General features: G+C 35.3%; 1 long non-coding RNA gene across 2 annotated transcripts in view; it reads right to left on the reverse strand.

The window, feature by feature from the left end:
* The window catches only part of LOC111775482 (uncharacterized), a 53,047-nt gene that overhangs the window by 2,447 nt on the left and 24,536 nt on the right, over nt 1–26,064 (reverse strand). The window contains exons 2-4 of one of the 2 annotated variants that reach the window (XR_011422560.1): nt 14,838–15,010; nt 11,825–12,264; nt 1,408–1,564 (exon numbers count right to left, since the gene is read on the reverse strand). This is a non-coding gene — a long non-coding RNA (uncharacterized lncRNA). The remainder of the gene's footprint in view (nt 1–1,407; nt 1,565–11,824; nt 12,265–14,837; nt 15,011–26,064) is intronic. The other variant, XR_002811186.2, reaches the window with a different exon arrangement.

The raw sequence follows: 26,064 nt of genomic DNA on the forward strand, positions 1-26,064 counted from the left end.
GCTTTTAAAACATGAATTTCCTAGTGGTTTTATTATTCCATTGACTTCAGTAAAATGATAGGGAATGCTACTTTATCAAATATGGTTCACGATACAATTGATATTTGCTTTCTTTTCAAAAAAATTTGTCAAGAATTCAAGAATGTGCTGCCACATTAATTATATCTTAAAAACTATTTCAGCAAAAGTTTGTGGAGAGGGTAGTGAATTCAATCAGGAAACTGATTATAAATAGAAATATTATTATTATTATTCTCTTTCTCTAATATGTCTCTAATATGTCTGACTACAAAGAATGCTGTCCTTTCAATACGTCTATAAAATGCTATTTTCTTTAAATCGTCTAATTAAAAAGAAATTGATACAGCTGAATTCTGGAAATAAGTGTGGGAATAAAACTCTAGTGATACCATTCCAAAAAATGCAATCTATAACTTTAGCATTAAATTAAAAGGGCGCGATGCCCTTTTATTTATAGAATAGATTAAGACTTAAGCAAAGGCTTCCTTTTGAGCTATGGAGGATTATTTTACAAAATGTCTGTGAGGACATTGACAGAGAGACATCGAGGGAACCGTGAGTGGAAAGTTAGTCAACGGAACACATCTAGAAAGGCCTCAGGAGCCAATCCCTCGTTGATTCTCACGCTTGCCCACATTTAAAGTTTAGACAGTCACATTTTATGGCTAAAATTTTAAATAACATTTTAAATTAACTTCCTAAATATATGCTTGCTGTATACATTTTAAGCTAAATGGTTTCTTTTGTAAGTTTATGATACCTTTTTGTTTTCCTTCAAGCTACATTTTCCTTCACAATTCTGAGGGCTGGGTTTCTGAGCCTCCAGTTTCCTTAGGTTTTATCATAAGTTCAACCAAAATCAGACATTCCACAGATGTCAAGGGACTTGCTCTGCTTATAAAGCCTTTCTTTTTCTGTCTGGTAAACACCTAGTTATTCTTCAAGACTATTTATATCCCAACTCAATAAAACCTTTCATAACCTCATAACCCACTCAGGCAGTTATTTGATTGTTCGTCTGTAATCCCATGATGTTTTGTTCACAATACTTTTATAACTTCACATGCTATTGCATTTCAGCTATTCAGATGTTTCTTACACTGTGAGAACTTTGAGGTAATTACTGAGTCTTTCTATTCTATGATTTGAGTACCTAAAATAGCAGCAGCTACATGATAGGATTTGATTCATGTTTGTTAAATGAATGGACGATTCTATAATAGATATTTTGGGTGTATAAAAGACTAGTAATCATTTTCAACATCCTTCTTCCCCCCTGCCTTTAGTAATAGACATCAATCCTTGAGTTTCAGCTGGGCAGATGACTGCTCAGTTAGAAACAAATTTCCCCATAACCCTGGGTGAAGTACGTGAATAAGTTCTTACCAATGGCACATGAGCACAAGAGATGCATGCAACTGGTGTGCCTTTTCCACAGAAAGAAATTATATATCTTCTGCTTATTCTCATTAGCTTATCCACAGACTAGGTATCAAAAGTGGTGCTGATGAGGCAGCTTTGGCCTGCAGACAAGGATCACAACCTGAAGGATGGAGGAGCAACACATCAGGAATAAACTGGATACCTAGAAGACCTCATGAAACAAAGGCACCTGTCCACAATGTGCTGTCCACTTCCTCTCAGACTGTGAGGAAAGAGAGAAATGAACTTCTCTACTATGTGAGACATCACATTTGGAATCTCTTTGTTACAGAAGCTTAGCCTATATCCTATATTCTATGCAATACAGGTGTCTGTGTGCAGGCAGTTAGTCCCATGGCAGTTACCTTGGGCAAGTTTCAGACCTGACGGATATTGTCACATCCTCTCTGTAGCTGCAGTGGCTCTCACTGGCACGCAATGAGCTGCAGTACCAGCAAGCCCAGCCAATATCTGTTGGTAGTACAACAGCAAACAGCAGTAGCAACTCTGGACACTTCAACATCCAGGATCAGCAGCTCTCACAGGGTTTTTGAAGTCTGTTCCTCTGTCACCAGATAGCTGTTATCCTCTCAGCATCCAAATGACTGTATCTAGTGGTGTGTTAAAAATGTTTAAATAGCTCTCTTTCAAAACAAAAAAGTCCAGTTTGCTGATTTACACATTTAAATATGTAAATACTCCCAGCATTGTCAATTTCATGCTAGCAATATAACATCACTAAAAGTGGAGTATGTGAAGCCGAGAAGAGTTGCACACACTTGGCTTTTGTGATCACGTAAGAGCTGTCTCCAACACACCACAGATTTGACAGTTCAGTTATCGATTGTGGCATAACAAACCATCCAAACTTACCAGCTTAAAGCAAAAAATCATTATTTGCTTACAATTCTGGACAGCAATTTTGTCTGGGATCACTGGGTGGCTGTTTTCTCCTGGGACAACTCCTGTGGTTGTAGGCAACTGGCATCTCAAATTGGGACTGGAGGGACAAGGATGGCCTCACTCTTATGTCTGGCATTTGGTACTTACTGTAGGCTGGGATGCCTTGAATGTCCTCTCGTGGACTCACATACTGTAGTAGGCTAGTGTAGGTCTTTACTTGGTGGTTCCAGGGAATATTTCCAAAAGGGTAATAGAAGCAACTTAAATGCCTATTGAGACCTTGCTCTGAAGTCCCATGATATTCCTCTCCTTGCATTCTATTAGTCAGCCAAGGTAAGCCACAAGGTCAGTGCAATAAACCATTTTGACTAGACAAGAAACCATTCATTGTTAACATTTTCCCTTGCATCTATAAGCCCAATTAATACTTAAAAACATAGCCACACCATCTCATACACACTAGGATGGCTACTATAAATTAAAAACAAACAAACACAACAAAAAATAACAAGTGTTGTGAAACCTGGTAGACTGTTGGTGGGAATTTAAAATTGTGCAGTTGCTATGGAAGGCAATACAGCAGTTCCTCAAAAAGTTAAGCATAGGTTTACCATATGATCCAGCAACTCAACTTTTGGGTATATACCCACAAAAAGTGAAAGTAGGAACTCAAAGAGATATTTGTACATCCATGTTCATAGAAGCATTGTTCACAATAGCCAAAAGGTGAAAGTAAACCAAGGGTTGATGGGAAGCAACCCATCAACAGATGAATGGAGAAGCAAAGTATAGTGTATATATACAATGAAATATCATCCAGCCTTAAAAAAGGAAGGGAATTTGGACACATACTACAACATGAATGAAACTTTATGTTAAGTGAAATAAGCCCATCACAAAAAGACAAATACTATTTGATTCCACTTACACGAGGTAGCTAGAGTAGTCAACTTCTTAGAGATTGAACATTTACTGGGGGCTGGAATGAGGAGCTGTTGTTTATTAGGCACAGAGTTTTTTAGTTTTACTAGATGAGAATTCTGGAGATTAGTTGTGCAACAATGTGAATGTACTTAGCACTACTGAACACGGTTAAGATGGTAAGTTTTATGTTATGTGTATTTTGCCACATTAAAAGAAAACCACACAGCCACAAATTCTTTGACACCCATTGAGGGGTAGACTTTCTGTCTGCTCCCCTTGAATCTAGGTGGGCTTTTGACTCACTTAAAACCAATAGAATGAGGCAGAAGGATGCGGCATGAATTGTGATACTATGTTGGAGAAGGCAATATAACTCCTTCGTTGTTCACTAGGACTCTTGCTTGTGGAGCTCTGAGTTGCCATATAAGAAGTCTGATTACCTTATGGCCACAATGCATGATGAGAAAGCCAGGAAACATGGAGAAGCAATGAGTAAGTGCTATTAATAGCCCCAGCTTAAGTCTCAGAAAACATTAGCATCCATTGACAAACGTAAGTGAAGATGCTTCCAGATGATTCTAGTCCCCCCAACCCCTAGCCTGTTGAGTCATCACAGGTGAAGCCCCAGACATCACAAAATGAAGGCAAACCATTCTCACAAAGCCTGGCCTGAAGTCCTGACTCACAGATTCACTGAGCTTGATGAAATGTTTGTTTTAAGCCTCTAAGTTTTCTTTTTCATAGCAGCTTTATTGAGATATAATTCACATACCATAAAACTTATTCATTAAATTGCATAATTCAGGGATTTTTATTATACTCACAGTGTTGCACAACCATTAACTTTCTCTAATTTTAGAACATTTCATCACCCCCCAAAAAAACCCCATACCCATTAGCAGTCACTCTCTATGCCTGACCCCAACCCTACTCTATGAATTTGCCTATTCTGAAAACTTCATATAAATAGAATCATATATGTGGCCTTTTGTATCTGGCTTCTTATACTTAGAATGAGGGTCTCACAGTTCATCCATGATGTAGCATGTATCAGTATTTCATTCCTTTGCATGACTGAATGCTATTCCATTTGATGAATATACCACAATTTGTTTATCTAGTCATCAGTTGATGGACATTTTGGTTGTTTTCACTTTTGGGCTATTATGAATAATGATGCTATGAATGTTCATGTACAAGTTTTTGCATGGACGTATGTTTTCAATTCTCTTAGATAGATACCCATGAGTAAAACTGCAGGGTCATATGGAAACTATGTTTAGCATTTTGAGGAACTACCAAAATGTTTCCAAAGTGGCTTCCTCATTTTACAATCCCACCAGTAATGTATGTAGGTTTCGTTTTGTCGGCATACTTGTTATCACCTGTTTTTATCTGTCTTATTTTAGCTATCTGAGTGAGTGAAAAGTAGCATGTCATTGTGGTTTTGATTTGCATTTTCCTAATGACTAATGAAGTTGAACATCTTTTCATGTGCTTATTGGTAATTTGCATATCTTCTTTGGAGAAATGTTTATTCAAATGCTTTGCCCATTTTTTAATTGGGCTATTTATTTTTTTGTAAGAGTTCTTCAGATGTCCTGGACAAAATCTCCTGTTAAGCTATATGATTTGCAAATATTTTCTCCCATTGGGTGGGTGGTCTTTTCACTTTCTTGATGGTCTCCTTTGAAGTACACAGTGCAAGGTTGCTTCCCTTGATATTTCCTCTTAAACTGTGTTGATATGCGCACTGCTAGTAGGCCATAGGGTCAGAGAAATAATTAGCTTAGCAAAAGTAATTTTGATTCTGAACAACTTCTTCTGGAGGGAACAATTTTCTTTATCTTTTTCCCAAAATGGTAAAATTATATCCTCATTAACACTACATCTAAACTATTGGCTTTGATAAATTAAAGAGGAATATAAAATACCAAAGCCTTTGCTTTTCTATCTTCTGAAAAACTGCCATGGTGAGGATTTGGGGTAAATATATTTCACCTAATGGATGGTAAATTTCTATGTGATTCCATAATAGTATAATGTGAAACTTCATAAACTTTATAAAACAAGGCTTTAGAAGATATTTTAGATAAAAATGCCCCAGACTGGGCGGAAAAAAGGAGGTGGATTAATTAGTCTCTTCAATGTTTTTTTTTATGATAAGTGGCATGTGCTTAGCAGATCAGTCTGTTTAAAGAAGTTTCTCATATCAGGACAGAGGACATTCAAATAAACAAATCAGACATTCCGTAAAAGATAAGCTTATAATACTTGTTGCTTCATGATAAACAATAAATAAATGAATAATTTCATTACTATGTTAATTTGAGCATTCATAAAATTTGGAATGCTGCATCTTTGTCATGATTCAAATTGCCAAATGAGAAGCCAGCTACAGTCTCCTACATAATTTTCCAATTTATCTAAAGGCCATATAATTTGGCTTTATTTTGGCATTAAAATTTAACAACTCTCACTTTTACTGGTAATTCATTCTTGCTCAAAAACAATGAGATAAACATAATATGTTATAATCCTGATGAAACTTCAGATCTATCTATTAGTATTTTATAATCTAATAGTAATACTATTTCAAGTAGAGAAGCAAAATCTAAAGTTTTCCACTTGCTGCAGGAATCTAGGAAACTTAAAAAAAAATCTAATGAGGTTAATTGCTTAAAAAGTATCAGTAATGAAAGAGGCACTTTTAATTCTACCTATATCCAATATATAGCAACTGTTGACAGGTGAATTAATAACTCACCCAATATCTAACCAAGGCCAAGTGTACTTCAGGTATTTCCCTACTGCTCTCTGATCGATTAGGAGACAGGGTTAAGTAACACTTTGTGAGTAACAGTTCCTTAATACTACCTGTCACGTGGAATGCAATAGCAGCAGATGTGATCAATAATTCTGATAACCTCAAGAAAATTCTCTTTCTCAAGAATTCTATTGGGAATGTATTTTTCTTTATACAGATAATGAACATGATAATAGATCAAAGTTTTATTTCACTTGAGTTGAATAAACAGGATCAGCTCAATCAAACGTCTTCAATCAAACTTTAAGATAACATTTTTACTAATTAATTGAAACAGCTTTATCAAATGGACAATTGTAAAACTTGTGTAATATAAGAAAATGTTCCTTTTGTATCAAGAACAGGTCACTTACTAAATGGTCTCATAAACTATAATCAAAGTGAAATGAAAAGTCAAGTCGAGAGGACAGGTTTCCAAGTGCGCTTAGTTGGGATCAGGGAACTAAAACAGCTTTTTATTCACTAGGCTTTTCAGTTTTTGCTCTAGTGCGTGACATTGTCTATATGAATTTGGTGATATTTGCTGCTCAAATTTGGATGAAGAAAGTATATGCTATAATCAATTTAATAAAAATATGTCTGCAGATCTTTTTTAGCAAAAATTATAATCTCTGAATTAAATATCTAGGGTAATTTGAAGTGAAATTCAAAGAATATACTTTTCATGAGTTGACAATGTCTACATGCCAGGCAGTGGACAGTTCGCTAAAGATGGTTACCTCTTTGGACCCCTGAGGTGGTCAGGGAAAGTCCTCTATTTGTTACTTAGGAGCATTGTCATTTTTAAACCACTCTCCCCCCTGCCCGGCTTCCTCCTGCCCTTGCCCTCTCTCTCCCGGCAAAGTCAGATTGCTTGCTTGTCTTATGATTATTTCTGTAAGGTCAACTCCCCCTGAGGTTGCCTCTGGGTGTTTTATTTTCACCCCTTCCTCAGCTGCTGTCTGAACTCGCATATTACACAGTGCAAATATATACAAATGAGGAGTTCTGCACTCATAAAATAAATACATAAATAAATAGAAACTGTGAAAATAGTAGTCCAACATGCAGAGGATTAAGCAGCAAATGGTGGTGGATATTCAGAAAACATTTTGAACTGAGATGCTGTTTCCAATTGATTGTAAGTTAACCTTTGAGAAGCTGAATTTGTAACATAGTTTAATGATTAGATAGAACTTTAGAATGAAATGAGACAGATAAGATTTATCTGGAAAGAGAAAACTCAGGTGGATAGGATGAGATGGCACACACAGTAAAACAGAGGTAGGACTCTCAGCACATAGGGGTGATTGTTTCTTATTCAGCCGAGGTGGCATGGGGTAGAGAATCTCAACCATGCCTGCACAGTGGGCTCATCTGGAGAGCTTTGAAAATGCAGTGTCTAGATCCCTTGCAGACATTCTAATTCAGCTAAGCTGGAGTGAATTTTAGGTACCCAATCTGCGGCATGCATTTACTTTTGTGATTATCTAAATCTGTTAGATAAATAAGTACGTGGTTTGTAAGGCATAGGCAAAACTTTTAAAGATGTTTTCAGTATAGATAAGTAGCTAGTGAGCAGAATACTTGTTAGACATAGCCAGAATTCACGGGATGTGTGAAGTGCAAGATGACCAGAAAAATAAGATGCATTAAGCATAAGATAAGTAGTTAGTATGTACCAAGAGTGACTGTATATTCATAAGACACATAGGTACTAAATATATATGAGACTAAATATATAAGAGAAACTTAGTCATGAAGTCTCAATTTGGCCACACATTGGTGACACTCATTTTGCTTCACATGTCCTCCATACATAGAACACAAATATAATCCACGGCAGTTTGCAGGCTAATTGGCAAGGGACAGCTGCAGCCAGGAGTAGATGTCCTCATGTCTATTCAAAAGAGCCAGACCAAGTCCCCTTCCATCTGTAGACCCAATTGTTCAAAATTTAATTCTGGTCCTCAGAATCACACCATCAGCAGGTAAGGCTGATGTGGCAGAGAGAGATAGCACCTATGAACAATGGTTCCTCCAGGATTCAGGCAGTGAGTCCTTCCTGCTTGTATGCTATCCTACATGTATTAACTCACTCATATCTTTCCCCTTGCTTCTCACTGTATGCTTTAAAATTGACTTAATAACAATGTCACTTGAGTGTTTTAATTTCGTCTGTGGACCTTTCCATTCTGTGACCTCTGAAATAACTTACTCGATAGCCCACATGGAGGCCACCATTGCAACAATATAATTTCCTGTACAACATAACCAGTATTTGTTAAACATCCCCCAAGTGGTTTTAATACACATCTGGGTTTGAGAACTGCTGGGATAGAGAATTGGAAGATCTGAAAGAAAGTACAGATGACTGAGGATGACTTTGTATGTGAGGTTAAGAGATTTATATTCTATTATATAGGACTTCTGGAGTCCATGAAATACAAAGGTACCATTATAAAATTGTGCGTCTTAAAAATTGACTTGACAGTGGTATGCATTTGAAACTGGATGAGGAGAGAAGACTAGAAACTTAGCAACAAATTAGAATAGTCGACAAAGAACATCATAATGAAACGAGTGTGGCATAGGAGGACAGGATCTGGATAAAAGGAAGCGGATATATGAGCGACTGGATGCATCTTGATATCCATTCACTTGCCAGCTCATATTATGAAGCTAGTATAAACTGGATATAAAAAACAGAAAAATGTCATCAAAAAATAAGACTACTGACCAATATCTCTTATTAAATGAATTTAAAGATGTTTAACAAAATATTAGCAAAAACAATCTACCAACACATAAAAAGACTATACCTTGTACAAGTGTGGTTTACGCCAGGAATGCTAGATGAATCTAACTTTAGAGATTTCCCCAGTGTTCCACTCCACCCTCAGCTCTCCGCAGCCCCTGCATATCTGGGGGAGTGATCAACTATGCGTTTGCCCAGGCCTGCTCCAGTTTTAGCTGTCCTACTTCCCAGAAACCCTCCCCAGGAACAGAAAGTTCTGGTTTATTGATGACAGAGGCAGAAAGTTCGGGGAAATGTGCTAAACTCATACTGAAGCCCTTAGAATAGTGACTGAAAGAAACCCTCTTTTTAGCGTCAAATGAATACAAGATAGTCCATCTTCTGTGGTAGTATTTTCCCTTTCCACTGATCTATTATTGCATTTCTCTGACTGATGTAAGTGTGGAATTTAATAATCAAGAGTGTTAACAGTTTACCTTTGACTTTACCTACAGATTAACGGTTACGCTTTGCATAAAGATAGTGCTATGTTAGTGTTTCACATTGTGAATATTTTGACCATGTTTTCTAACAGTTAAGATTTTGAAACAATTGCAATAGCCAAACCAGCGTGATGCAGGCATCACTGAAAAAGAAGGATAAACGATTGTGTTATTTGCATAACAGATGGAAGGAACATACAGTTGGATTAGGGAGGTAAATTACCAAAACAGAGCATACTGCAAAAGAGAATTCAGACTTTGACATGGTAGAGAAGGGGATGTGGAAGCACGCATGAAGATAGAATCTTACAAGTCCAGTATGAGGTAGGGAAGTAATTCTAAACCAAGAAGAAGTTTTTTCATCTCCCACAAAGACACCAATGCTCATTTGAAGGTAGAAGCCACTGAATTTGTTTGAGCACCACATGAACAAACACATATTACAGCACTATTCTTCTGATTGCTCTGTGAAACTCAGTAAAGGTACATTTCCTGATTCAGAGGTTGCAGCTAAAATGTCCTGTGGAAGAACAAAAGAAGAAATTTTGATAACAAATGTGCTGATTTCTTACAATGTAGAGCTGGTTCTGTAAAGTCTTAACAATGACCATACTTCTAGAATATCTCAAGTGATTCATTGAATCCCAGCAACAACAACAAAAATGCCCCTCTCAGCTCTCAGGAGGAATTTAGTGTTAGTAGTGTTCTAACACTAGTTTAGAAAAATAGAGTTTCAAAACACTTTCTTGATTTCTATGAAGATTTAAATTATATGTAAGAAAACATGAAACTAAAGAGTGTTGATATTTTGTCCAAATACAAAATAGACTTTGTCTCTCTATCTGCTTCTTTATCAGGCAGTAAAAGTTAAATTTGGGCAAATTTAATTGTCTATAAACTTCTAATCAAAGAAAATAAAAACATTTTATCTACTAAATGCTCTATACACCTAGTACACATCACTGCTAAAAAAGAGATGTAATTTACTTACCTGTGATGTTGAGCTTTTCATGAAAGTTTTTGTTTTTTTCAAAATGTACCAAAGCACTTAATGAGGTTTATTTTACTTTGTTGCAATGAAAAGAGGTAGTCTCCTTACTCTCCTTATAGTTTCCTAAAAAATGGTTATTATTGCCCACCATGGAAAAAATATTAAACTATCGATCTGCCATAAAATCACATTTTCAAAGTGTGAGACAATAATAATGGCTTTTAATTTGGAAATGTAGTAAAAATAAGAATGGAGAAAAAGATTACAGTAAAACTGAAATTTGTGTTATGTTTATCCAATACTGATGATCTTTAAAGAGGCCATAAGATGCCAAGAAAAGGGTTAACCTACTGAACCTGAGTAATTTGATGTTATGTGCAGGTTGTGACAACTCACAAAGAAAAAAAGACAACTTATTTGTAAATAAGACTGCTTCAGAACTCAAAAAAATGTCACCAGATCAGGGCAACTAAGTTAAGCACAACTTTTTCCCTTACTAAAACTGTGAATTTTTCAGAATTCAACTTTCACGTTTTCAAATTACCTCTGTATTTTAAAAAATTCTCCCTGAGAAAAAGGCATTTAACTTATGATATTCAATGTGCTTCAGAGTATTTAAAAAACGTTGGACATTTTAGACATGGACAGCTTATACGATAAACTTACAGAGCCAAAGGACCTGGTACAGCTGGTGTACTGAAACAGGTTTGTAAACGCAAAGTGAGGGGCCATTTTTGGAGAGCTGGAAACTAATTCCTACATGTCTAAAAACTTGCTGTTGCTAGTAAGTAAAATATGAAGTGTCTATACTGCAATGCTTTTTCAAGAGAATATTTAGTTTGATGTCATCACACTGGGCTCATACCAAAAAGCAGTATAATGCAGACTTGATGAAAGCAGAGTGCAAGTCAGAATAAAGTTTATGATTGACTATATTGAAGCTACCATTACATGAAAGAAAAGAAGGAATTTTTCAAAGGCTACAGGCAGTTAAGAGAAATAATATTGGAAGAAGAAAGAAAAATAGTAAAAATACCCCACTGTACCGTGGAATAAAAGAAACATGTCATTGTTATTTTTTATTAAATGTATAAAACACTTGTTTAATTAATTTATATTCTCCATTTAAAAACTCTTATATTTATGTATAATAAATTTTTTATCTTATTGAAATGGAGGGAGATAGTATCCTTAGACACGTGTCCACAAAATGGCTATTAGGCAATAATTTGGCCTATAAAACTTGAATATCCAACAGTAAAAAAAAGAGTTAAAATAAGTTGCTGAATCAAAGAACATAAACACCATAAAATATTGTTATATTTTTCTCATACACACTGCTTGCTTCATTAGTGTTACTATTAATTATTAATTGCTGCTGTTAACTAGTCTTATCACTGTTTTGATTAATCAATTGCATTTAAGTAACAGAAAAGTAAAAAAGATACAGGAAAATATGCAATTTCAAGTAAACACCTATTTGTCATAGTTTCATGTTAAAATGTATAATTACTTACTACATATCATATCGTTTTATTAGTTTTTGTTGTTGTTCTGGTATGGCTGTGTCCTGGGTTGTCTCTCTAAATAGCTGGTTATCCTACTCCTGTACCCGAAGAGGAGTTGCTGTCCATGGTATGGCATCCCCCGGCAGGAGGCTGACGTTGCTTGTTTCTTGGTTTGAGGGTTTTGAAGGGGGCAGGAAGGTTCTCTGTGGTCCAGGTTCAGCTTCAGTCTTAACAGGCCTCATGAGCCTGGGCCTTGGTGCTGGGTTTTTCTTCTTTTCTTCCTTAACATTCTTGCCACTTCTCTCCTTGGCAGAAAATGGTGCCCTTAGTCTGTGGTTCCTCTTGGCCAGGAGAGTTGTCCTTCTCACCCAGTGATAGAAAAATCTCTGCTTAGTATTGGAACAAGATCCTAGGCTTGTGTTGGTTTCTCACGAGATGATTAGATCACACTGTGTAATAAATGTTATTATGATATGCCACTGAGATTTGGGTGTTGCTTATTACAGAAGATAGCCTATCTTTTCTAACTTACCATTATTCATTATTTTTGTCTTTTTCAATTCCTCAAGTCAATACTTTATGATTTTATTTCACCAACACTAAATCTTTAGGGGGTGGATTTTGTTGTTTTCTTTAAATATTATGTTGTGTTTGCATAAAGATCAATCTGCATGCTAGTCTGACCTATATGTTTTGCTTATACCCAAATTCACTCCTGTGGAAAACTTGTCTCCAAGGAAGACCCTAATCTCCTAAACCCTGGATTTATGATTAATTGATATGATACATCAAACCCATTCTGATAATGAGGCTGGCACATTTCCTATGCCTGTATCTCATTCCACTTCCACCTTTAAGATCTCTAATTCTAACACTTCAGTTCTTGTTGGTCTCCCATCATGAAGACTTCAAAGCAAATTGTCTAGTTTATCAGATCCTCCACTGCTAGATTTTCATTTCAGTGTATCAGAAGCACCTAGGTGCTTGTTTAAAAATTCAGATTCATGGTTTATACTCCAATAAATTCTTGTTCAAGATGTTTTAAGGGGGGCCAAAGAATCTAAATTTTAAAAACCTCCCCACAGATCTGAGGCAGTGTTTAGTTCTCTTCAGTTTATTTCCTTGTCCTTGAACACTTGGCCCTGAATGAATTCCCCAAGAGCAGAACCAACCCACATGTGGAAGGTCTCCCAGATATTCATGGCCTATTCCTACCTTGGTCCTTTGTTGCCATATCCTGCCCAGACCTGAGAGATTTTCCTAATGTTATGGACCAAATGAGACACATCTTAATAAGATTGTATGCCAGAACCCCTATTCCTCCAACAGAATTTTCAATAATTTCACCTCATGTTGGACAATATAGGGGAGTCAGTCAAATTTACAAAATGAGAAGCTGTTCAAAGCAAATTTGAATGACTATGGCATATTATTAACTTGCTTTTAAGATTCTTTCTAGAATAATTTCCTCTATTGATGAGTTTGCCATTTGATCCTCTAGCACTGTTGGATTACAAATTATTTCCCTTGTCCCTTCAAAGTCATTCTGAAGATCCAGTGTTTCACTAGGTGTCAACTTTTCTTTATATTCTTCTAAATCCTTTCTAGTATTCATATATTTTCCTTAAGCAAGTGCATTATTTTAACACTTTTAAGTTCAGTTTGCATCTTTTTTACTGTATTACTTTTTAGCCCCCAACTCTGTTGTTTTCTTCTTGAGGTATTTTCTTAGCACTTAATTTGAGGTTGGTAGGCATCCTAAACAGCACTTTATCTGATGGTTAGTCACTTCTTCAGTGACATATCTCACCTGATAGAGAGAGCTGAAAAACATGCTTTCCTTTGATTTTATTTTTCAGTTGTAATGATATATTCCATTATTTATCATATAAAATGAGATGTATTAGCTCAGTCCTAGATTTTGTATCATCAAACTGAAAAACAAATTCAACAGTTTTTTCCCTCTGTTTCAAATGAATTAGTTTTTGTCAGTTGGCATAATGATAAAACTAAAGAAGTATATGCAAATGTTAATAGCTAGAATAATAAATATGCAATTAAATATAGCCTTTTGGGAAATAGAAAAAAATAATAGTTGTTTGTATTGCAAGATTTAGGGCTTAGTGTTCCAAAAAACAAAAGTGTTATTTAGATTTATTTTTGTTTTCTAAAAACTCAACTTAACATAGCTTTTATTGAGATTTTCAGATGATTGTTTATAAAAAAGAAGGAAATATTAAGAAGGAAGGTAAATTTTTCCAGTAGAACGACTACGTAAGTTTTTTGAAAGAATTGACGGTCAGTTCATTTTGCCCTCAAATCAATTATGATTCAATAGCAGGTTCAACTTCCCTCTCTTTTGGCTGTAGCCTGACTAAATTGGTTTTGTTAATTTGACAGAATGTAGTCAGAGCCTAAGCACTGAGTTTATTTGAGGCATCATAAAGGGATTCCTTTAGTATATTTAACATAAAATTCCACTGCAATAGTATACTTTTTATCCTCACATTATTTGGCATGCAATATTTTTATGTTAATACATAAAATGATGTAATCATAATTAAATACATCAACATTTTAATAATGAAAAGAAATGACATACTTAATCCCTAAAGTTATTTATAAATTTCAAATTTCAGGATTATATTTGAGAAACAGTTTTTGTCACTATTGCACTCTAAGCACTCCAGGTTCATTGAAAGTTATTTTAATAATAAAATGAGACTCATATAATTTGAGATCTTGGTAAAGGGAAATATTGGAATATTATAGAACCAGTTAACAACAGATATTACATACTAATTTGAAGGTACATAAATCATAGTTTCATCTTTATTTTTAATTATCCTGACAAATATATATGCATCTACCTCTACTCATTCATACTCAAATTCTTTCCATTCCTGAGATGCTTGTGCATCATCTTCCTTCTCTTCCCAGCCCTGACACCACCACAAGTTGCAAGTTGCCTTTTGCACATTATGTGAATACCCAGCCACATGTCCAAACTCTTTCTACTCACCTTCCTCCAAACAACTGACAGCTCAAATCAACCTCAGGAAATCTGACGTAGGAGAGATGATCATACAGAACTTATTCATAGGCTAGGGAGCTCATTTGGACAGATTTCCTGGAGTACAGGTGGAGTGTGAGCTTCAGATAGACATGTCTTTCTGGCTCCACGGATTCATTCCCCTGTGGGTGGGATGCAATTAGATATGGACCAAAATGGGACCCTTTATTGCAAGAGCCTAGATTAGCACCCCCAGTTGCCTGGGTGTAATACATATTTATATCTGTCTAATATATTGCAGTATGTGGAATATCACAAGGTGACCAATTTTAGAAAAGACAGAATTCTTGCCATATGATTGCTGTTCACTGCTGTTGATTGAATTTCTCTGATAATTGCCATCTATGTAGATTTTTAACTAGAATCTTGAAAAACCTGATAGCTCTTACTTTTCCTTGTTTGGAAGTCTAGAAAACCTGATGCTCCAATTAATATTTTCCAGACTTAGCACATCAGAAACTAAATAAAAGTCTTAGAATATAAGACAGTCCCTTTAAATGATCTGAACCGATAAGGGATGGTCTATTTAGCACTCCTTGACTGTCTTGGCAGTATATGCAAAAATTTTGTACATTTTAATAAAGAGTTCTATCATAATTCTTTTAACAGGCTGTTCGTTGGAGACTTACACAGAAAAACAGATGTACACACTTTTTGTTCCATAGCATATCAGCCATTTTCTCAGAATTCTAATTTTAATTTCTTTTTTGTAGTAATATAATGACACAAAGTTATTCTTTAGCTGTTGACTATTAACACAGACATATGTAGTCAAACAGACTTGCATTCAAAGCTTGGCTCAACTTACCAGTTTTCAGATTTGGGACTAAGAATCAATTCCTTTATCTGAGAACAGGGACTAAAATATCTGGTTCTTATGATTGTTCATAGAATTAAATGAGAAAACTTATGCATATTTTCTACTATTTAATGAGCTCTCAATAAATGGTATTATTATCACCATCACCATGGTTATTATTACTGCTATTACTTTCAGAATTAGAGCATTACTGTTAGACCATTAATTGACACCTGTCATCACGATTGCTTGCATAATTTCTATGTGTAAAAACTGTTTAGTCAAGTCATCATTAATAAAATTGCCAAGAGCATACCTAATCCACAGTATGTCAATCCTGAACGCTCAAAGGCATGTTCTCCTCAAGGCATTGTCCTTTTGAGAAATGACATCACATCTGAATCAAATTTTGACATTCAACACTAAATCTCTTTACCAGGTCATACCAGAGTTCTGCTTCCTCTTTTGTCTCACATGCTCCTGACCAATTCCCCACATATCTCTTTCAGGTAAGTAGGGCTGGAGCCAAGGCGAGGGTGAGGCTCCCTGAGCAGTGCCAGTGCTCATAAAGGCATAATATGTCTATGAGTTTCACTATGGGAAGCTGAGGGGAGGAAGATGAGATGTTGTCTTACGGCAAAGCTGAAATTAAATTCCAGATAGACCCTATCACCAAGCTCTCAACTCAGTAGAAGCAGCCAATGAGAGAGAAGCCAGGCGTTAAGAGTGTAGGCCTTAAAACCAGGGACAGTAGGAGGTGGGAGCCAAAAAACTCCCCCAAGGGGCCAGCCCGGTGGCACAATATTCTGCTTTGGGGGCCCGGGGTTTGCTGGTTCAGATCCCGGGTGCAGACAGGGCACCACTTGGCAAGCCATGCTGTGGCAGGCATCCCACGTATAAGGTAGAGGAAGATAGGCACAGATGTTAGCTCAGGGCCAGTCATCCTCAGCAAAAAGAGGAGAATTGGCAGCAGATGTTAGCTGAGGGCTAATATTTCTCAAAAGAACAAACACAAAAAAATACCCTCCCTCAAAATAATTAGGTGATCAGTTCTCCTCATTGCTTTTACCTTCAACCTTTCAACTCTGGTCCTTTCTTTTGTGCTATACCTTAGGAAGTGCAAGATTTTCCTCTTTACTACCACCTCTGTGAAACCATTCTAAGCCACTACAGCCATGATCATAATAAACACTTCCTATGATCAATATTTCCTAATTTTCAATTCTACAATTTTCATGTTTATCTTAATATATATGAATGATTCATTAATAAATTCATTCAATTATCCCAAAAATGTTTATTGGTATATTGTTGAGCAAAAGAGATTTGGCACCAGCTCTTATGGAGCAAGAAACTCAATGAATAAATAAGCGAAAAGTAAATAAAATATTAGACACTCATGGATTGATGTGATAGAAAGACTTTGAAAACATTCATTTTAATTTGAATATCAGAGAAAGCATCTCTAAGAAATTGATTTGAGCTGATACTTGAATGAAGAGAAGGGCTCAGCCAAGGAAAGATAATCCCTAGCACAATCTAAAAAATAATTTAAAATGTTAAAAAAATCAATAAAGAAAAAAATACAATATTAAAAATATTCAATTATGCTAAAAGAAGACAGTAATAGAGGGACAAAAGAAAAGAAAATATGAGACAAATAAAAAAATAGCAATGTGTTGTATTTAAACATCTACATAAAAAATTACGTTATATATGAATGAATTAAAGACATCAATTAAAAGGCAGAGATTGCTATAATGTCATTTTAGCCTACATAAGTGGTTTGTAAGAAATGTGCTTTAAACATAAATAAAAAGACAAATTGAAACTAAAAGGATGAAAACATGTTTACATATATATCAGTACTTGCAAACACTAAAAATAAGAAAGCTGTTAAGGCCATATTAATATCAGAAAAAGTAGACTTCAAGGCAAAATGTATTAATAGAGAGAAAGAAGTACAGCTCATTATGATAAAGGGGTCATTTCCACAGAAAAATATAAAAAATGTACCTAATAAAAGAGTTTACAAATTCATGAATCAAAAACTGACAGGACTAATGAGTAAAATAGACAAATTCACAATCACAAATGGAGATTTTAATAATCTTCTCAGTAATTGATAGGCTATCTAGGAACAAATCAGTAAGGATATAGAAGATCTGAATAGCTCTACCAATCAAACTGATCACACTAATACTTACAAAATACTAAGGTCAACAACTGCAAAATACAAATTTTTTCAAGTGCATATGGGAAGTTCACCAAGACAGGCATATGCTTGGGTCCCTATAAATCTCAATAAATTTCAAAAGATTGAAGTTTTCTAAGGTATGTTATCTGACTACAATGAAACTGAATTAAAATTCAGTGCCAATAATATATCTAGAAAACTCCTAAATAATTTGGAATTAAACACACATTTCTGAATACTGTATGGGTCCAAGAAGAAATCACAGAGGAAATTAAAAACAATTTAAAGTAATAAAAAATCAGCATACTACAATTTTTAGAATGCAAAGTGGTGACTAAAGGGAAAAATATTACTTGAAATGCTATTAGAAAAAAAATGAATGTTTAAAAATAATTATCTAATTTTCCACCTTAAGTTTGAAAAGAGGAATAAATTAACCTGAAAGTAATAGAAGAAAGAAAACAACAAATATAAGAACAAATGTAAATGAAACTAAAGAACATACAATATAAAAACTTAACAAAGTAAAAATTTGCTTCTTTGAACAATCTTAATTAAATGGATAAGTCCTCAGCAAGACTGAGCAAGCAAAAAAAAAAGAGAGAAAACAAAAACTACCAATATCAGCTACAAAAGAGGGAAATAGTGTTACAAATCATTCAGATATTAAAAGAGTAGTAATGGATAATTATATGCAATTGATAAATTTATTCAAAAAAGCAATTTAACAATGCTGAAGAAGAAATGGCATCTGACTAGTCCAATATCTTTTAAAGAAATTAAACTAATAAAAATGCCAAAAAGAAAACTCCAGGCCCACATAATTTTACATGTGAATGCTATCAAATAATTAAGGAGGGAATAATATCAATTTTATAGACAGTTTCACAAAATTAAAGGGAAAATACTTCTCATCTTGTGTTATGAGGTTAGCATAATCCAGATAAGAAAATCTGAGAAGTACACTATAAGAAAATACATTGCAGGCTAATAATCCTTATAAATATAGATACAAAATTCATCATAAAATATTAGAAATTTGAATTTAGCAATATGTAAAAAGCTTAATACATAATCACCAAATGGAATCCATCCCAAAAATGCAGGGTCAGATCAATATTTAAAAATCAATTCAGTTATTTAATCATATTAATTTAATTAGGGATAAAAATTGTATGATCAACCTAATAGATACAGAAAGTCATTTGACAATGTTTAAAATGTTAGAAGGAAAAAGTAAGGCTGTCTTTATTTGTATATGACATATGGTCTAGATTAACAAAAACCCAAGAAATCTATAAAAATCCATTGAATTATGATAAATAACAAAGTTGAGGAATGTAAGAGTAATATAAAAATAATTTCAATTTTATTTGCTTAAACAGACAATTGACAAACGAAATTTTTAAAAATTTCACTTAATAGTATTCAAAAAACCAAAAATACTTAGGAATGGATTTAATGAAAGAGTACAGGACCTCTAGACTGAAAACCACAAAGCATTGCTGAGAGACATTAAATGAATGGACGACAAGCACATGAAAACATGCTCAACCTCCTGTGCCATCAAGTAAATACGCAAATTAAAACTACAGCAAGATTCAATTTCACAATCACACACACGGCTAAAAGTAAAATTATTGACAATACTAAATGGTTACAGGCTGTGGAACAAATGTTAACTCTCATACATCATTATTATTGGTGTTAAATGGTACAGCCACTTTGGCCGTGTCTTATGGAGTTAAATATACGCCTAGTCTACTACCCAGAAATTTTATTTATAGCTATTAACCCTAGAGAAATAAAAACATATGTGTTCAAGAAGTTATATGCAAATGTTCAGAGCAGCTGTATTTAAACAGATAAAACCTGGAAACATCTCACATGTCCATCAACAGATGTATTGGAAAACAAATTATGGTATGTTCATGCAATGGGATGGTAATCAGAATAAAATGGAAAAATTGCCTGTACATATGAAAAATAAGTAAATTTGAAAAAAAAATTATATGCTGTATGAATCTATTTACATGAAGTTGTAGAACAACCCAAACTAACATCAGATCAATTTGTTTAGGAAACAGAGAGATGTTGTTAACTGCAAAGGGGTGTGACGGAGCTTTCCAGGATGGCCAAATACTCTATGTCTTGATTAGTGTGGTGGCTACACAGGGGTTTATTTGTCAAAACCCATCTAACTGTTCTTTTAAACTTTGTTAATTTTAGGATATGTATATTATACTTTAATTCAGTTGATTTCAAAATATTATTTTGAATGTGAAAGAGTATTTTCATAAAATGAGTTAATTTTTTTCTTCAGTGAATGAGAAAGAAACCAGAGGTGGAAGCATAAAAGAGATTATCAGCATAATTTTACAGTGAAAAATAAGATGAGCAATATTAAGATGTAATAATAGCTAAAAGGAGAGACTACCTTTATGAGAAAGATAAAATTGATTTCTCTTAGTCTATTCAATAAAGTGACATATTTTAAGAAGAAATGGCTATAAAAAGCAAGAATTTTGTATTTTAATATTTTCTGTAATTGTATCATTACTCCAAAGAAAACTGCTAATAAAAAGTTATTCCCCAAACTACTTAGAAACAATATAATGACACAAAAATTCGGCACATTCTATATTCCATCACAAGCATTAGAATTAGAATGCGTTGTGACTCTGAGCAGAGTACCACACAAAGCTGATTGAAATGACAAAGGATTAAGGGAGAGTCTTGTGGAGGTCAGGAGAGGTACCAACATGGATAAGAAAAATGCACAGCAGAGCAAAAGCCAAGCCCATAATTTTTCCTTTCTTTTCACAACAGTTTATTGTTTAGTTAGTTGGTCAACAAATTTCTACCAAGCCCCTCCTATCTGCTAGGCTTTAGGGTTTATTGACTAAAAAAAAATACTTGCCCTCAGAGAGCTAAAGTCTAGGATGAGACCAGGGAATATTTGTCCTTAGAACTAAGTGAGTTTGTTGTTAAGTAAAAGTGGAATATTAAGAGGGCCAGCCTGGTAGCATAGTGGTTAAGTTCAGCAGCCCCCAGGGAGAAGGAGTGGAGGAGGGTGCACAGCCTGGATCCTGGGTTCAAACCCAGCACTGCTCTTCAAGCCATGCTGTGGCAGTGTCCCACATAAAACAGAAGAAGATAGACACAGATGTCAGTTCAGCAACAATCTTCCTCAACAAAAAGAGGAAGATTGGCAACAGATGTTAGCTCAGGAACAATCTCCCTGCACACACACACACACAACGTGGATTATTAATAACTGTTTTTCACCTGGTTGTGAATGGCCTCACTCATCTTTTTCCTTTTTAATATATTCATTCACTTATTTGCATACTTATTAATGTAGCAAATATTTCCACATTTCTTTCATGTTAAAGTTTTGTGTTCAGAGCTTGTCATTCCAAGATGAAAAACCCGGATCCCTATTCACATGAAGATTCTCAGTGGGGTCAATTTGCCCAGAGGTCACTTTGGACAGTGTATGAAGACATTGTTGTTTCTTATAATTGGAGGTAGGGGTGAGGGATGCCAATGGCTTCAAGTGATAGAGGCCAGGGGTGCTGGAAACATTCTACAATGCACAGCACAGCCTCCCACAACAACTATCCAGTGTAAAATAAGAAGAGCGTCAAAGGTAAGAAGCCTAGCTCTATCTTGAAGAGCTCATTATCTGTGAAGAAAATAGATGAATATTAAATAATGTTAATACAATCTAGGACAATTATGAATAGAGGGGTTTAGGTTAATTTTTTAAGTTTTTATTTTTTATTGAGATATAATTGATACATGACACTGTGTAAACTACAAACATAACAGTATAAAGCTCCTTGAAAAAAACATAGGGGCAAAGCTTGATAACATGTATTTTGACAGTGATTTATTGGATCTGACACCATACACACAAGCAGCAAAAGAAAGAGTAGACAAGCGGGACTACATCAAACTAAAAAGTTTCTTCATGGCTAAGGAAATAACCAAGTTTGAAAAGACGGTCAGTCTTAGGAATTGGACAAAATATTTGTAAAATATACATCAATAAAATTTTAATATCCAAAATTTATAAGGAACTTATACATCTCAATAGCCAAAAAACCCCAAATAACCTGATAAAAATTAGGCAGAGGACTTGAATAGACATTTCTCCAAAGAACATATACAAATGGCCAACAGACACATGAATAGATGCTCAACATTACAATCCTCAGGGACATACAAATCAAAACCACAAAGAAGTATCACCTAACACTTTTTACAATGGCCATTGTCCAAAAAACAGGAAATAAGAAATGTTAGCAAGAATGTGGAGAAGTTGAAGCCTTAGTATTCTGCTGTTGGAAATGTAAATGGTGCAGTCACTATGGAAAACTATATGGAAATTTCTCAAAAAATTAATAACAGAACTATCGTATGATCCAGCAATCCTGCTTATGAGTATTATCTAAAAGAATTAAAAACAAGACTTTAAAGAGATATTTGCACTCCCATATTCACTACAGCATTATTCACCATAGCCAAGAAGCAGAAACATCCTAAATGTCCATCCACACATAAATGGATAAAGAAAATGTGGTATATACATACAGTGAAATATTATTCATCCTTAAAAAAGAAATCTGTCATATGCTACATTATGAATGAGCCTTGAGGATGTTATGGTAAGTGACATTAGCCAGTCACAGAAAGACACATTGCATGTTTCCACTTACATGAGGTAATTAAGCAGTCAACCTCATAGAAACAGAAAGTAGAGTGGTCATTGGCAGTGGCTTGGAGTGGGAGAAATAGATAATTGCTGTTTAATGAATATAGAATTTCAGTCATGCAAGATGAAAAATTCTAGAGATATGCTATACAACTTTGTGCTTACAATTAACATACTATACTGTACTCAAAAATTTGTCAAGGGAGTAAATCTCACATGTTTTTATCAGTAAAAATAATCAGAAATACTAAATAATTAAAATGAGATTATTTTTGAAATTCATTTGAATGACTTTTGAACTTGTATTAAATTTTTAGAATATTTTCAATAATAATACTTTTCTAAAAAAATAAGATTTATATTAATCTGACTTAAAGCAAAAATTTTAAACCTTTCTTAATTTGCTTATGAGAACTTTAAAAAATAGCATAAGCAGAACAGTTATTCTGGATACATATTCACATAATTTGATCAGTTACTTGGCCATATCTGGCTCCTCTTCCATGTTGCTGATATTTTTCTGAAGAAAACTCCATTTTTTTATCTGAAATGGTCAATTTTTTTCATAAATTTGCCTGTAATTTTCATCAAAGTTTTATACACACACACACACACACACATTCTTTGCTGTTTGGTAGAACTGAACGTGTTGATATCTTTGATTCTACTCTGTAGATGAAAACATATTTTCTTTGAGAAAGACTAGCCCTGAGCTAACATCTACTGCAAATCCTCCTCTTTTTGCTGAGGAAGACTGGCCCTGAGCTCATGTCTGTGCCCATCTTCCTCTACTTTATGTATGGGACGCCTGCCACAGCATGGCTTGACAAGCAGGGCATACGTCCGCACCCGGGATTTGAACCAGCAAACCCTGGGCCGCCAAAGTGGAATGTGCAAACTTAACCACTGGGCCACAGGGCCAGCCCCTAGACTACAACATATTTGATTGAGAAAATATTCTCTTGGAGAAGAAACAGCCCAAGTGACGTCAGCATCATGGTGGAGTGAGCTTGCCCAGGACTCTCTCGTCTCCAACATACAACAAAAAGGAGCAACCATATTCCAACAAAAAATATGCTGTTAGCACAGGAATCCTCAGAGACCCACAGCAGCCAAATGATGGAGTACAGAGAGCCAGGAGCCCCCCTCAAGGAGCTGGAACAGGGTAAGAGAGAACTTTGCTCCCTCCCCTAAAGACTGGGATTGCTGCTGCAGGAGGCTCTGTGAGGGAAGGAGTGGGGGAGGGGTTGCACATCTGCAGGATCACCCAGGACTCCCTGGCATGATTACAGCCTCTAGGGAAGCCCTCTGATGGGGCAAAAGCTTTCACGTGGGGTGACATCATCAAGCCAAGACCCCAGGAGACCAGATAGTGAGAGCTGATTGGGAAACTCGGGTCTGTGTGCAAGAGAAAGTGCCCCCCTCAACCTGTGCTGTGCCACGCCATCTTGGCTGAAGGTGGAGGGCTCAGAATACACTGCGCTCAACCTCCATCTGGTGGTGATAGGCTGTACCTGCAACTGAATAATATCATTATGTGGAAAAATCATTCTTATAGCATCAAACTATTCATAAAATCTCCAGGCCAGAAGGAAAACAATAAATACACAGAATTATGTCCTGAGGACTTGTAAAAAAGTAAACTAAATGACAAGGAATTCAGAATAGCTATTGTCAAAAAACTCAATGAAATAGAAGAAAAATAGAGAAACAATTCAATGAGTTCTGGAGTTACTTCACAAAAGAGATTGAAACTACATAGAAGAATCAATCAGAAATGCTAGAGATGAAAAATACAATGGATCAGATAAAACAAAATATGGATTCCCTGAATGCTCATGTGGACACCAGAGAGGAGCAAATCAGCATAATCAAACATAGACATGTTGAATGGCTCCAGACAGAGAACTAAGACTAAAAAAGAAATGAAGAAAATCTCTGAGAAATAGCCAACTCAATGAGGAAATGCAACATAAGAATTATAGGTATCCAAAAGGTGAAGAAAAGGAGAATGGAGCAGAAAGCGTGCTCAAAGAAATAATGGCAGAGAACTTTCCAAATCTAGGGAATGAGAGGGAAATATGTGTGGAGGAAGTTTTCAGATCTCCAAGATATGTCAATGTAAAAAGAAGTACTGCAAGGCATATAGTAGTAAAACTGGCAACAATGAATGACAAAGAACGAATACTCCAGGCAGCAATGCAGAAGAAAACAACCTACAAAGGAACCCCTGTCGGTCTTTCAGTGGATTTGTCTGCAGAAACCTTACAAGCTAGGAGAGATTGGAATGACATATTCAAAACTTTAAAAGATAAAAATCTTCAGCCAGGAACACTCTATCCAGCAAAAATATCCTTCAGATATGAGGGAGAAATTAAATCTTTCCCAGACAAACAAAAGCTAAGGGACTTTATAGCCATGAGATCCACCCCCTACAAGAAACCCTCAAGAAGGCCCTCACACTTGAAAACAGAAAAAAAGGGAGAAAGGGCGTCACAAAACACGGAGTAAGTAGACAAATAGAATCAGAATAGGATAGCAAATATTCAGCTACAGCATTAGGATAAAGGGAAGGGAAATACCAAAAACAAAGAAAATCTTGTCACTTTAACCACAAAGTCACAACACAAGTTGGAATAAGAGATGAAAATAATAACTTAGGAAGGGAGGAGGAAAGGGACTGAATCAGTTTAGGTTAAGGAAATGAGAGGCCACCAGAAAATGGACTATGTTATGCATGAGATTCTGAATACAAACTTCAGGGTAGCCACTAAACTAACAAACAGAACAGAGACACAAAAAGTAAATAAGGAAAAAACTAAGAAACGCAGCACAAGAATCTACAGAAGTCAATGGGTAGACCAAAACACACAGGATGAGAGACAAAGAATATGCAGGAAAACCAGAAAACAAGTGACAGAATGACAGCATTAAGCCCTCATACATCAATAACCGCCCTCAATGTAAATGGCTTGAACTCTCCAGTAAAAAGACACAGAGTGGCAAGATGGATTAAAGAACAAGATCCAACAATTTGTTGCCTCCAGGAAACACACCTCAGCTCCAAGGACAAATACAGCCTCAGAGTGAATGGGTGGAAGATGATACTCCAAGCTAATGGCAAACAAAAGAAAGCAGGTGTCACAATATTTGTATCACACAAACTAGTTTTCAAGATAAGGCATGTAAAGAGAGACATAGAGGGTCAGTATATACTGATCAAAGGGACACTTCATGAAGAAGAAATAATGCTTATAAATATCTATTCACCCAACACAGGAGCACCAAAGTTCATAAAGCAACTATTAACAAACCTAAAAGAAGATATCAAAAATAACACAATAATAGTAGGGGACCTCAACACCCGACTCACATCATTCGAAAGATCATCCAGACAGAAAATCAACAAGGAACAGTGGAGTTAAATGAAAAGCTAAAACAGTTGGACTTAATAGACACA

This window comes from Equus caballus, chromosome 10 (genome assembly GCF_041296265.1).
Source record: "Equus caballus isolate H_3958 breed thoroughbred chromosome 10, TB-T2T, whole genome shotgun sequence".
Lineage (NCBI taxonomy): Eukaryota > Metazoa > Chordata > Mammalia > Perissodactyla > Equidae > Equus > Equus caballus.